This window comes from Pteronotus mesoamericanus, unplaced genomic scaffold (assembly GCF_021234165.1).
Source record: "Pteronotus mesoamericanus isolate MK-2021 breed Mesoamerican mustached bat unplaced genomic scaffold, CSHL_Meso_final contig_22, whole genome shotgun sequence".
Taxonomy (NCBI): Eukaryota; Metazoa; Chordata; class Mammalia; order Chiroptera; family Mormoopidae; genus Pteronotus; species Pteronotus mesoamericanus.
Genome location: NW_026555090.1, coordinates 3,434,115 through 3,447,182, shown reverse-complemented (window position 1 = coordinate 3,447,182; position 13,068 = coordinate 3,434,115).

The following is a 13,068-nucleotide window of genomic DNA, read 5'->3' as shown; positions in this document are numbered from 1 at the left end:
TGATTGGAAGATCTATTCATCGACATCAGTGGGGCTTCCAAGTCCCCTGCTATGGCTGCATCACTGAGGGTGTCCCCTTTCATGTCCGTCCAGATTTGCTTTATACACCTAGAGGCTCCTGTGGCGAGTGCACAGATGTTTAAAGGGTTATATCCTCCTGTTGGATTGATCCCTTTATTATTATGTAATGTCCTTTGTCTCTTGCTATGACCTTCATTTTAAAGTCTGTTTTGTCTGATATAATTATTGCTCCCCCAGTTTCTTTTTTTTTCATTTCCATTTCCATGAAATCTCTTTTTTCATCCCTTTAATTTCAGTCTGTGTGTGTCTTTAGATCTGAAGTGGGTCTCTTGTAGACAGCGTGTATGTGGATCTTGTTTTCTAATCCATTCAGCTACCCTATGCGTTTTGATTGGAGCATTCAATCCATTTACATTTAAAGTGATTATTGACAGGTATGTAGTTTTTCTATATTATTATTCATATTTCTGTTTCTTTTTTTCATTCCTCACCCAAGGACATTTTTTCATTTCTTTTAGAGAGAGGAAGGGAGAGAGAGAAACACGGGTGTGAGAGCGAAACATCCATTGGTTGCCTCCTGTATGTGCCCTGACTGGGGATCAAACCCACAATCTTTTGGTTACAGGACAATGCTCCAACCAACTGAGCCACCCCACCATACTTCTTAAAGTCTCTTTAACATTTCTTGTAATATTGGTTTGGTGGTAATGAACTCCTTTAGCTTTTACTTGTCTGGGAAGCTCTTGATTTCTCCTTCAATATTAAAAGTAGCCTTGAGGGGGTTAATATATTGCCTTTGGCTCTAGGATGCCAAATTTGTATGTATATCCTTATGGTAAACTACAACAGTATAATGTAATCTTACTTTCAAACTATTTTTTAAATTGAAATATAACTCACATATTATAGAATTCACCCTTTAACCGTGTAGAATTCCCTGGTTTGCAGCGTGGACACACCCTGGAGATAATGCAAGTGTGGTGCCAGACACCGCAACAGAGTGAGTATCGCAACAAAGCGAGTTGCAGAAATTGTTTGGTTTCCCAGTGTATATAATAGTTATGTTTATAGTATTCTGTAGTCTAATAAGTATGCAATAACATTATGACTAAAAAAACCCCTGTATATACACCTTACTTTAAAAATACCTTAGTGGTTTCCATATAAGAAAAAGCTGAAGGAGTTTATTACCATCAAACCAGTATTAACAGAAATATTAAAGGGATTTCCTTCAAATTAAGGAAAAAATTTAAACTATGAATAAGAATCCCTGGCTGGTGTGGCTCAGTGGATTGAGCGCCAGCCTGTGAACCAAAGGGTCACCAGTTCTATTCCCAGTCAGGGCACAGGCCTGGGTTGCGGGCCAGGTCCACATGAGGGGGGAGGTGCGTGAGAGGCAACCACACATTGATGTTTCTCTCCCTTTCTTCTTCCCTTCCTCTCTCTCTAAAAATAAATAAATAAAAATCTTTTTAAAAAGTAAAATTATGAATAAGAAAATATTGCAAAGGAAAAAAATTCTCACTGATAAAGGCAAACAAAAGCAGCAAATCAACTAACATAAAAGGTAATGCAAAGGTTGAGAGGCAAAAATAGGGAGATCATATATGATTATAAAAGGAAGTAAAAAATACTTACAAAAACCTAAACCTGAGGTGTTGAGTAGGAAAGATGGTGATTTCAAAATGTGATTGAACTTATGCAACCATCAACTTAAAATAGACTCCTAGAAACATAGTTTGGTATATATTGCCAACCTACAGTCATTGGTGCCAATTTGGTACCAACAGGAATCCCAATTTGGGGTATGGTAAGGAAGGAGACTTAACTCAGTGCAAAATAGCTCAAATGTGATTCAGCACAGCATCACTATGAGGCAGCCCTGGGCCAAGCCCTTTTCTGGCTAAACAGCTCTGCTCTGCCCACGGTGGTCTGCTGTGGCCTGCGCTGGTCTGCTCTTTTCTGCTCTGGCAAAACACCTTAAGTGTTTAAGCTCAGCTCAGGAACCGCAGCCTTCAGTCTTCAGGAGATAGTGTGTTTTCAGACCCAGAGGGGGACTGGTTTATATGGACAGGAGTCCCCTCCCCTGGTCCCTGACTGGTTTGTCCTCATGCAAATAAGGACTCCAAATCCTTGCAATTTGATTGGTCCAAAAGATGCTTTCCTGATTGGTCAGAAAGTAGCTACTCTGATCAGTGAAGATGTTGATGGGGCTATAACTATGCAACTCCTATTAGGTGGGGAAAGCCTCAGTCCTGTTGGTTGAAACAGGATTCCAGGAATTCCTTTATTAGGGTTGGCTGGTGGCAGGGACAGTGCAGGCAGGCGGTTCCCTGCAGGCTTCTCCGTGAAGTGCAGTTTGCATGAGAGGCCCTTGTGTAGAAATGGCCACTAGGCTGTTTCTTAAAATTTGAGACCAGTTAGCTGCCAAGAGCCCTTCTAAGTATGTATCTTCTTTCTCAGGGTCCACAATATGAAGCACATGTAACAGGGTACCAAAAATCTACAACAATCACACCTTGGTATTTGTCAGCTTCAGAGCTCATTAAACCCTGTACTCATTGCATTTTGATGAGAAAAAAATGTTTCAGCACTTGGTGCTTGCTTGCCACTCAGTGCCCCTCTCTCGCAATGAAACAGAAGAGCCTCATAAGACCCCCGCCCCGCCAGCCTCATGGTAGCTCTGGAACAGTTCAGTAGTTGTTAGTTTCAGCACTTGTCACAAGTTCCAAAACAGATTAACAATAACTGAGGTACCACTGCAATAAATTAAGAGAAAGAGATCCAAATACAACACTACAGAAAGTCATCAACATAAACGAGAAGAAACCATGAGAATAAGCAAGGAACAGAGAAGAACTACAAAAACAATCAGAAAACAATTAATAAAATGGCAATAACTGCATACCTATAAATAATCACTTTAAATGTAAATGGCTTAAATGCTGCAGTCAAAGAGGAATGGATAAAACAGATGTTGTACATATATATAATGGAATATTACCCAGCCATAAAAAATAAAACCTTACCATTTGCAACAGAGCATGGATGGACATAGACGGTATTATGCTAAGTGAAATAAGACAGACAGATAAAGACAAATACCATATGACTTTACTTATTCGTGGAATCTAAAAAACAAACGAACAAAAAGAACAGAAACAGATTCCAATACAGAGAGCAAATTGAAGGCTGCCAGATGAAAAGGGTGTGGGAGCTGGGTGGAAAAGGTGAAGGGGTTAAGAAGTAAAAATTGGTAGTTAAAAAAATAGTCACAGGGATGTAAAGTACAGCACAGGAAATGTAGTCCGTAATATCGTAACAACTATGTATGGTGTCAGATGAGTACTAGACTTACGGGGATCACTTCATAAGTTATATAATTGTCTGACCATTATGCTGTCCACTTAAAGCTAATATAAAATAATACTGGAAAAAGCCATGGGGATGTAGAGTACAGTTTAGGGAATATAGTCAATAATATGATAACAACTATATATGGGTGCAAGACTTACCCATGAAGATCACTTCTTAAGTTATGTAAATGTCTATCAACCGTGTTGTACATCTGAAAGTAATATAATATTGAATATAACTAATTTAAAAAATTAAAAAATTTTAAATAAAATACTTTAGTGCTAAAAAAAATTGCAAACCATTATCTCACCCTTTGGTGAGTTGTAATTTTTTGCTGGCGGGGGGCGGGGGTCTTATCTTCAACTTGTAAAAAAAGCAGTATCTGCAAAGCACAATAAAATGAAGCACAGAAAAGTGAGGTATGCCTGTATATTCACTAGGGTATCCAACCTTTATCACCACTCTCATTTCCAGAACATTTTCATCACTCCAAAAAGAAACCCCACATTCATTAGCAGTCACTTCTTTTTTCTGAACCCCCAGCCCCTGGAAACCACTCATCTACTCTCTGTCTGTATGGATACGACCTACCTTCCCCAGAGGCCTGCTACACACCCTTAAACACCCTTCTCCCCTTTCCCTTGCTGCTGCAGTCTGCTCGGACTCAGCCGCCTGATGTCCTGCCTCAGTCGAAAGCCCTTAATTGGACCTTTTTGGCTCCCGGCCCTTTCTTAGCCTCCTCAGCTACCTAACACATCCAAAGAAACCCGAAACACTGATCTGAAAGAATATGTGCACCCCTATATTCATTGCAGCACTATTTACAATAGCAAGATCTGGAAACAGCCCAAGGGCCCATCAGAGTGGATAAAAAAGCTGTGGTACATTTACACAATGGAACTTCTACTTGGCCTAAAAAGAAGGAAATCTTAACCTTTGCAACAGCATAGATGGACCTGAAGAGTATTATGGTAAGTGAAATAAGCCAGTCAGAGAAAGACAAATATCTTGTGATTTCACTTATTTGTGGAATCTAATAAACAAAATAACTGATAAGCAAAATAAGACCAGGCCCATAAACACAAAAAACAGACTGACAGCTGTCAGAGGAAAGGGGGGTTGAGGGGCTGGGTGAAAAAGATGAAGGGATTAAACAAACAAACAAACAACAAAAAAACACAGACAAGAGTAAGGTGCTGGCCGGAGGGCAAGGCGGTCGGGGGAGGTGGAAGAGGGTCAGGGGGGTAAGTGCTGACTGAAGGAGAGCAGACTTGAGGGGCAAACACACAATACAATATACAGATAATGTATTATAGAATTGTACACTTGAAACCTATATAATTTTATTAACCAATGTCACCTGAATAAATTCAATAAAAAAAGTAGATTTTGTATCTTTTATGTTAAACTTTTTCATAGTATTTTATAATTCTCGGTGTTGATGAGAATAGGATTTTTTTCCATTTTAATTTCTGTCATATTATTGCCAAGTAAAGACAATTTGTTGAGTTTTGTAAAGATATCTGTTACCCAGCTATCTTACAAAATTCCCTCATTTATTGTAACATATAATTGATATCTCTTGGATTTCTAACATAGCTGTCTCTTTCAGTACCTACACTAATAATTTTATTGTTTTCTTATTTCATTAACTTCACCCTTTGGAACAATCTGGATAATAAAGGTGATGAGAGTTTGCATTCCTACCTTGTCCACTTAGTTTTAGACTGCCAGATTTTGGTGAACAGTCTTGATTATATGTAAGTTGTTTTCTTCTCCTATTTTTCTTAAAAGTTATTATTAGGAGTAGTGACTGTATTTTATCCTTCAACACCTTTAAATAAAAGAATATGGCTTTTCTTCTTAATTTATTGCGGTAATGGTTTTATGTTGATGGATTTCCCAAAGTAGAACCTTTCTTGTACTCCTGGCATAATACCCTACTTGACCATGGAGTAGCAATTCTTTTTTTTCTTCTCTCTTTCTTTAAAATAAACACCTTTATTACATGCGCTAAGATAGGAGAAAGGAGGATTTGTCTGTCTTTCCAGGCCTTCATTTTCCGCAGATGGAACGCCGGCTCCTCGTCCTCCAGCACAGGGCCGCCTGCGTGGCCACAGGGGCCTGGCCTTGAAGCGATGCACGGAAGCCCTGGCCCTGCCGGAACTGCTCCTCCAGGAGACTGCCACCTGTGGCATTCTTTTCTCTTATATCATATTTCTGCTGAATTTTCTTTAGATAGATTTTTGTTTAATATCCCTTTCCCCTCAGGAGCCAGCTTGGCCCCTTTGTGCGGCCCGGGGACGGCGCACACCACGGTGGTGCGGTGTGCTCTCTGTGAGCCCGGTGCTGTTCTTTACTATGGTCTTGGTGAGGACCAGTTCCTTGTTGGATGCGTTGCAGACAACATCAATGATCCTTGTTTTGCAGGTAAAATACTCTGAGCCCAAGAAATTGCCCTTGTCCAGTCTCAAGGCTTGGTGCTTCTTGTTGCCTCCCTGCAGGCGTGTATGTGAGGGGGACCAATCTTGGTGTTAACAGCAGGGCAGCACAGTTCATAATTTTACTTTTTGAGGTAGAGCTTTCTCTCACTCTTGGTCTTGCTAAGCCTATGCCAGTTGTTCCGAGAGATGCCAATGGCTTGGCACTGGCTGGAAAGAAAATGAGGGTATATTTATTGATTTTAGAGAGGAAGATAGAGATACAGAGAGAGAGAGAAACTGAACTTTTGATGCAGTACTGGTTTCAATTGGCTAATATTTTCATTTACATTTTTGCATCTATATTCACAATAAAACTGTCAGTAGTTTTCTTTTTTGTGCAATAGCATGTTTCGTTATGTCTATGAGTTGGAGTACTTTTCTGCATTATGTTCTAAATAACTGGAATTATCTTTAGATAGAGTTAAAACCATCGACACTAGGAATCTTTTAAAATGTATCATAATTACCTTTCTAATATCTTCTGATGTTACTTGTTTGGTCTGTTCTCTTTTACTTTTGAAGGAAATTTTAGTTGTGTAAAACCCCATTAATAAGATGCCTTGCCATTGGATTAATCAAGATGTCCTTGGGCACCCATTTCTATTCTTAATTGTGGGCGGTCCAAAGGTAGTGATGGGGTGTGGGGGTAGCAGCGAAATTGGAAGTGACCACCTACTTGGGACTTGCTCAGCTTGAGAACATTTTTTTATTTTGCAAAGACTCAACACAAGGAGCAGTGTGAAACTTTCCAGTGGCAGAGGCAGCCACCACGTTTACATCAGTTCGTCCTGGGGGCCAACTCCTATAGAGCTTGGCTCACTCCCTTTCTCCCCACCCTGGCCTCGCAGACTGTCCTGAACACCTTGGTGCACCGGTTTCCCTCCTTCCCTCCTGGGTTTCGCTGTGAAGCAGAACAGCCGTCTGCCTAAAGATGGGCAGCACCGCCTTTGGGTCTTGGGTGAAGCAGCTTGATGGTAAGTCATGGGAAGATGAAACAATGCTGGTTTTCATTAATCTTGCAGTAATGCAGCCCTGCATTTCTTAGGGGACTGAAATGTTTAGGGGATTGAAACCCTACCACATTATGGTACGGTTTTGTGGAAGTCCGAAGTTTACTAAGAAGTTATCCATTTTTTTTTAGGTTTTCAACTGGGTTGCAATGGATTTGCACACCGTATAATTTTTTCAGTCTTTTCCATATTTTGTAGCTGTAATATCTATTGCATTCTCAATAATGGCAATTTTGTTTGCTCTTTCAGGTTGTTGGCTTATTTGATTTTTTAAAAAGGTTTTATTTGTTTATTTTTAGAGAGGGGAAGAGAAGGAGAAAGAGGAGGGAAACATCAATGTGTGGCTGCATTTTGCGTGCCCCCTGCTGGGGGCCTGGTCCACAACCCAGGCATGTGCCCTACACTGGGAATCGAACCAGCAACTCTTTTTTTCGCAAAATGGCGCTCAATCCATTGAGCCACACCAGCTAGGGCCCTATTTGTAATTCTCAATCCCTTCACCTCTTCACCTGTTCCACCAAACCTCCTCCCATCTGGCAACCATCAAAACGCTCTCCATATTCATGATTCTGTCTCTGTTCTTGTTTGCTTAGTTTGTTTTTAAGATTCAATTGTTGATAGATGTGTATTTATTGCCATTTTATTGTTCATAGTTTTGACCTTTTTATTAAGTAAGTCCCTTTAACATTTCATATAATAATGCTTTGGTGATGATGAACTCCTTTAGTTTTTTCTTGTCTGGGAAGCTCTTTATCTGCCCTTATATTCTAAATGCTATCTTTGCTGGATAGAGCAATTTTGGCTGTTGGTCCCTACTTTTCATGACTTCGAATATTTCTTGACAATCCCTTCTAGCCTGCAAAGTTTCTTTTGAAAAATAAGCTGACAGTCTTAGGAGAATTCCCTTGTAGATAACTAACTGCTTTTCTCCCCCTGCTTTTAAGATTCTCTCTTTATTCATAACTTTTGGCATTTTAATTATGATGTATTTCGAGTGGACTTCTTTGCATCCATCTTGTTTGGGATTCTCTGTGCTTCCTGGAATTGCATGTCGATTTCTTTTACTAAATTAAGAAAGTTTTCTTTCATTATTTTTTCAAATAGATTTCCAATTTCTTGCTCTTTCTCTTCTCTTTCTGGCACTCTTATGATGCAAATGTTGGACTGCTTGAAGTTGTCCCAGAAGCTGCTTATACTACCGTTGTTTTTATGGATTCTTTTTTCTTCTTGTTTATCTGATTGGTTGTTTTTTGCTTCCTTATGTTACAAATCTTTGATTTGATTCTCAACTTCATCCACTCTACTATTTTTTACCTGTAAATTGTTCTTTATTTCAATTAGTGTATCCTTCATTTCTGTCTGGATCTTTTTTATGATTTTGAAGTCCTCACTAAGTTCCTTGAGCATCCTTATAACAAGTGTTTTGAACTCTGCATCTGATAGATATAGATTGTTTATCTCTCTTTTGTTTTGATCTTTTTTTGGAGTTTTGATCTGTTCTTTCATTTGGGCTATGTTTCTTTGTCTCCTCATTTTGGCAGCCTCCTTGTGTTTGTTTCTATGTACTAGGTAGATCTGCTATGACTCCCTGTCTTGGTAGCGTGGCCTTACGTAGTAGGTGTGTCCCATAGGGTCCAGGGGCACAACCTCCCCTATCACCCAAACTGATATGTGCCCTTCGTGTGAGCTGAGACACTCTCCTCTTGTAGTTGAGACTTGGTTGCTTTTGGAAGGTCAATGGGAGGGGTTTACCTAGGCCAGTCAGCGGCAAGGACTGGCTGTGACCACTGACCACCAATCTCCACCATCCATGGAGGATCAGCTGTGTGGGAGTAGGTTGGTGATGTGGTCTGTAGCTCTTCACTTGGTGAACAGGTTCTGAGGTTTCCCAGGTGGTGCAGCCCCCACCTGGGAACCTGTGGTTTGCCCATTGCTACCCTGTCTGAGCTATAAAGCAACCTGAGATGGCTTGTGATAAGCTTAGAGATCCCCAGGTGAAGCCAAGCTGTGAATCTAGGGTGGCTGCTGCTAGTGCCAGGCCTGGGGCCACTAAGCAAGAGATATGGGGCTAGGGGCTCATTGAAGCTGGCTGTTGCTTGTTTGACAGGATTTAGGAAGTTGTGAAGCATGAACAAAGGCCAGCCTTTCATGTGGAAAAGCAGCTTTGGTGGGCCTGTAAAGTGGGTGGGACAGAGTCTCTGGCGATCTCCAGGGCAGGGAAAAACAGTGTTAGTCAGGTTAAAGGAGGAGTCTCAGATATGGCACCAGCCTGACAGCTCTGTGGCTCTGTAGAGGGTTCAGAAAAGGGACAATGGCCTCTGCCTGCCTTTCTGTCTGAGAGAAAGCTGTCCTCCAGCTCTTGCCTCGATGCCAGACACTTCAGTTCTTCCTTGTACACCCGTGATGGAGCTTAGAAGTGGTGAGTCTGAGTAAGTCCTTGTAATGGGTTTTTTAAGAGGAACTGCTTGAGACTGGCAGTTTCTTCCACCAACTCAATCTCCACTGGTTTTTGCAGCCAGAAATAATGTGGACTTTTCTTCCTGGCACTGGAACCCTGGGCTTGGGGGGACTCCTTGCTCCCAAGATATTCCTCCTGAATTTTTATCCACCAAACATGGATGTGGGACCAGTCTATTCTTCCCCTCTGCCCCTCCTACCAGTCTGGGTGGATGTGGTTTCTTTAATTTGTAGTGGTCAGACGTCCATTCAGCTTGATTTCTGACATTCCTGAGTGATTTTTTTCATATTTTACTTTTAATTTTGATGTGGTTGTGCAAGGAGGTGATCCATGTTTACCTGTGCCGCTATCTTGACTGGAAGTCCACTCTGATTTTATTTTTTTCATATCATTCCCATTATGTTTATTACATTTTATACTTTGTTTCTTCTTCCCCCCCCCATTGGTTTTTTTTAAAAGATTCATTTGTTGATTGATGTGTTTATTGCCATTTTCATATTTTCAATCATTCATATTTTTTTGATAGCTTGGGTGGGTAGAGTAATCGTGGTTGTAGGTCCTGGCTTCTCATCACTTTGACTATTTCTTGACAATCCCTTCTGGCCTGCAAAGTTTCTATTGAGAAATCAGCTGACAGTCTTATGGGAGCTCCCTTGTAGATAACTAACTGCTTTTCTCTTGCTGCTTTTAAGATTCTCTTTTTGCTTTTAACCTTTTGCATTTTAATTACGATGTGTCTTTGTGTAGGCCTCTTTGAGTTCATCTTGTTTGGGACCCTCTGTGCTTCCTGGACTTTTATGTCTACTTCTTTCACCAGGTTAGGGAAATTTCCATCATTATTTTTACAAATATATTCTCAGTTTCTTTCTCTCTCTCCTCCTTCCAGGACCCCCATGATGTGAATGTTTGGTACACTAGAACTTGTCCCAGAGGCTCTTTACACTATTTTCATTTTCTTGGATTCTTTTTCTCTTTTTACTGTTCTAACTGGGTATTTTTTTGCTTCCTTATGTTCCAAATCACTGATTTGATTCTCTGCTTCATCTATGCTACTGCTGATGCCCTGGAAATTATTCTTCATTTCAGTTAGTGTATCTATCATTTCTGACTTTTTCTTTTTTATGATTTCCATGTCCTTTTTTATGCTGTTGAAGTTCTCATTAAGTTCACCTACTGTCTCTCTAAGTTCATTGAGCATCCTCATAAACAGTATTTTGAACTCTGCACATAGTAGATTGTTTGTTTCCATTTTGTTTAGTTCTTTTCTGGAGTTTTGTTCTGTTCTTTCACTCGGGACATGTTTGTCTCCTCATTTTGGCTGCTTCCCTGTGTTTCTTTCTATGTGAGGTAGACCTGCTACCTCTCCAGGGTTTGGTAGAGTGGCCTAATGTAGCAGGTGTCCTGTAGAATCCAGTGGCACAGCCTTCCCACTCACCCAAGCTTGGCACTCCAGGTGTACCTCCCACCAGCCTGTGGGCTGTGTACACCATCCTGTTGTAGTTGAGGCTTGATTGCTGTTGGCATGTTAATGGGAGGGATTTACTTCCAGGCCAATCAGCTGCAAGGAGTGGCTGCAACCATATGGAGGATCAGCTGTTCTGGGGCCCACCCCACAGAGCAGAACTTACTTCAGCAGGGCTCTGGTGTCCACTGAGCCTGCCTCTTGAGTGTGTTGCTTGTGCAGGTGGCTGGGTGATGCTTTGACGTGGTACAAAGCTGTCTACTGGTTGCACTGGCAATGTCAGCTGCCACCTGTGTTTTGCTTGGGGCCACCCAGTATGAGCTATAGAGTAATCTACAGACGGCTGCTAGATTTTCTGGGCTTGGAGGTGCCCACAGAAGGCCAAGCTGTGAACCAAGTCTGGCTGCTGCTAGTGCCAGGCCTGGGGACACTTTGTGAGAGGTATGGGGTATGCCAAGGCCAAATGCTGCTTGTTTGAGAGATTTTAGGAAAGTAAAGTCTGAAGCATGAGCCAAGACAGGCCATTTGTATGGAGAAGCCACTGGAAACAGCTCGAATGAGCCTAAAATTGGTTGGGATGGGGTCTCAGGGAATCAACAGGGTGAGTCCAACAGTGTGAGCCAGGTTGATGGAAGCTCAGATGTGGTGCCCACCTGCTGGCTCTGTGGGTGGAGGACTCATCAAAGGAACAATGGCCTCTGCCAGCACTTCTGTCTGGGAAAGAGTTGCCCCTCCAGCTCTCATTCAGCTGCCAGACAGTTCAGTTCATCCCTGTATGTGTCTGGTGCCTTTCAAGCTGCTGCCACAGCGCTGGTCCTCGGGACTCCAGAAGCCCTCCATCTCACTTGGTCTCACTCCCTGCTGGTTTTTACCACCAATTTTTATCCACCACACATGGGTGTGGAACCAGCCCATTATGCTGCTCTGCCCCTCCTAACAGTGCCCATGTGGCTTCTTCTTTAAATGCCTAGTTGTAGGACTTCCACTCAGATTTCAGGCAGTTCTGAATGATGGTTATTCTGTAATTTAGTTGTAATTTTGTCAGGGTTGTGGGAGGAAGTGAGCACTGCATGTACCGACGCCATCCCATTATTATTTTTAATGATGTCTCTTACATTAACAGCTCCCTCAGTGAGGACTGCTCACTTGAGAGCGCAATTCCCGTTCCCTGTGAGCCTCCTCCGGGAGGGTTCCCCTTTTTGTACTGTGTCTGGCCACCCTTGGTCCTGCATGGTGGCAAAGCAGTGAGGGGTGGGAGCCCAGCCAGCTTCTGCTCTTTTGGGCCAGCGGCGAGAACTGGCAAACACCAGCCTGCTCTGGAGCCATAGGAGGGGCTGCTGGCAGGCTTCTCCGACAGAGGACAGTAACTGTCCCAGCCTCAGTGATTTGGAGCTGTACCCCGGCCCTTGTTCCGAACCAGGTGCCGTCCCTCGACTCTGGAACATGGATACAGCTCCTCCCCAGGGAATTCTTAATTGAGATCATGTTTGCATGTGGTGATTCTTCCCTCTCCCTTTCCTTCCTTTCTCTTCTTAATTAAGGTGCCTTCTGGATTGTGTGACAACTCGGATGTTACAGAGTTCTGTCTGGTCGAATTATATTACAAGTAGAAATATCATACACTAGAAATGCTGGAGTTTCCAAGGATGTGTAGGTTTTAATAATGTTTTTACTTATGAATCTTAGAGAATACAAATATAGGACGTTTCTTATTTTATAACATGTAAAGTACACAAATGGAATAATTGCCTATTTTATCAGAAACTCTGAAAATAAATGGTAGAATTTGTCAAATGTGTGGCAGTGTGTGGTCACTATGCTAGAACCGAGTAGGCCAGTCGGAAGCTGTGGCTGGTCCTGGGTGGCGTCTGGTGAGGACGCCCTCCGTGCGGGTGCGAGGCTGGGCTGCCGTGGCCACTGCGAGCTAGACTGGACGCCAGCCAACGTGACTCGTTCTCTCGTAGTTGTGACGGCACTACGGGTACAACGAAAACGTGCAGCCTTTGTATGTAGATGTGGTAGGGTGGGTACTTTTATGACATGGAAGGCCTTACAGAGGATCACACCAAGTCCTTTAAAAATGCCAAGGTGAGCCCTGGCTGGTGTGACACAGTGGACTGAGCGCCGGCCTGTGAAACGAAAGGTCGCCAGTTCGATTCCTGGTCAGGGCACATGCCTGGGTTGCAGGTCGGGTACCGGGTTGGGGTGCACGAGAGGCAACCAACTGATGCATCTCTCACACATGGATGTTTCTCTCCCTTTCTTTCTCCCCCACCC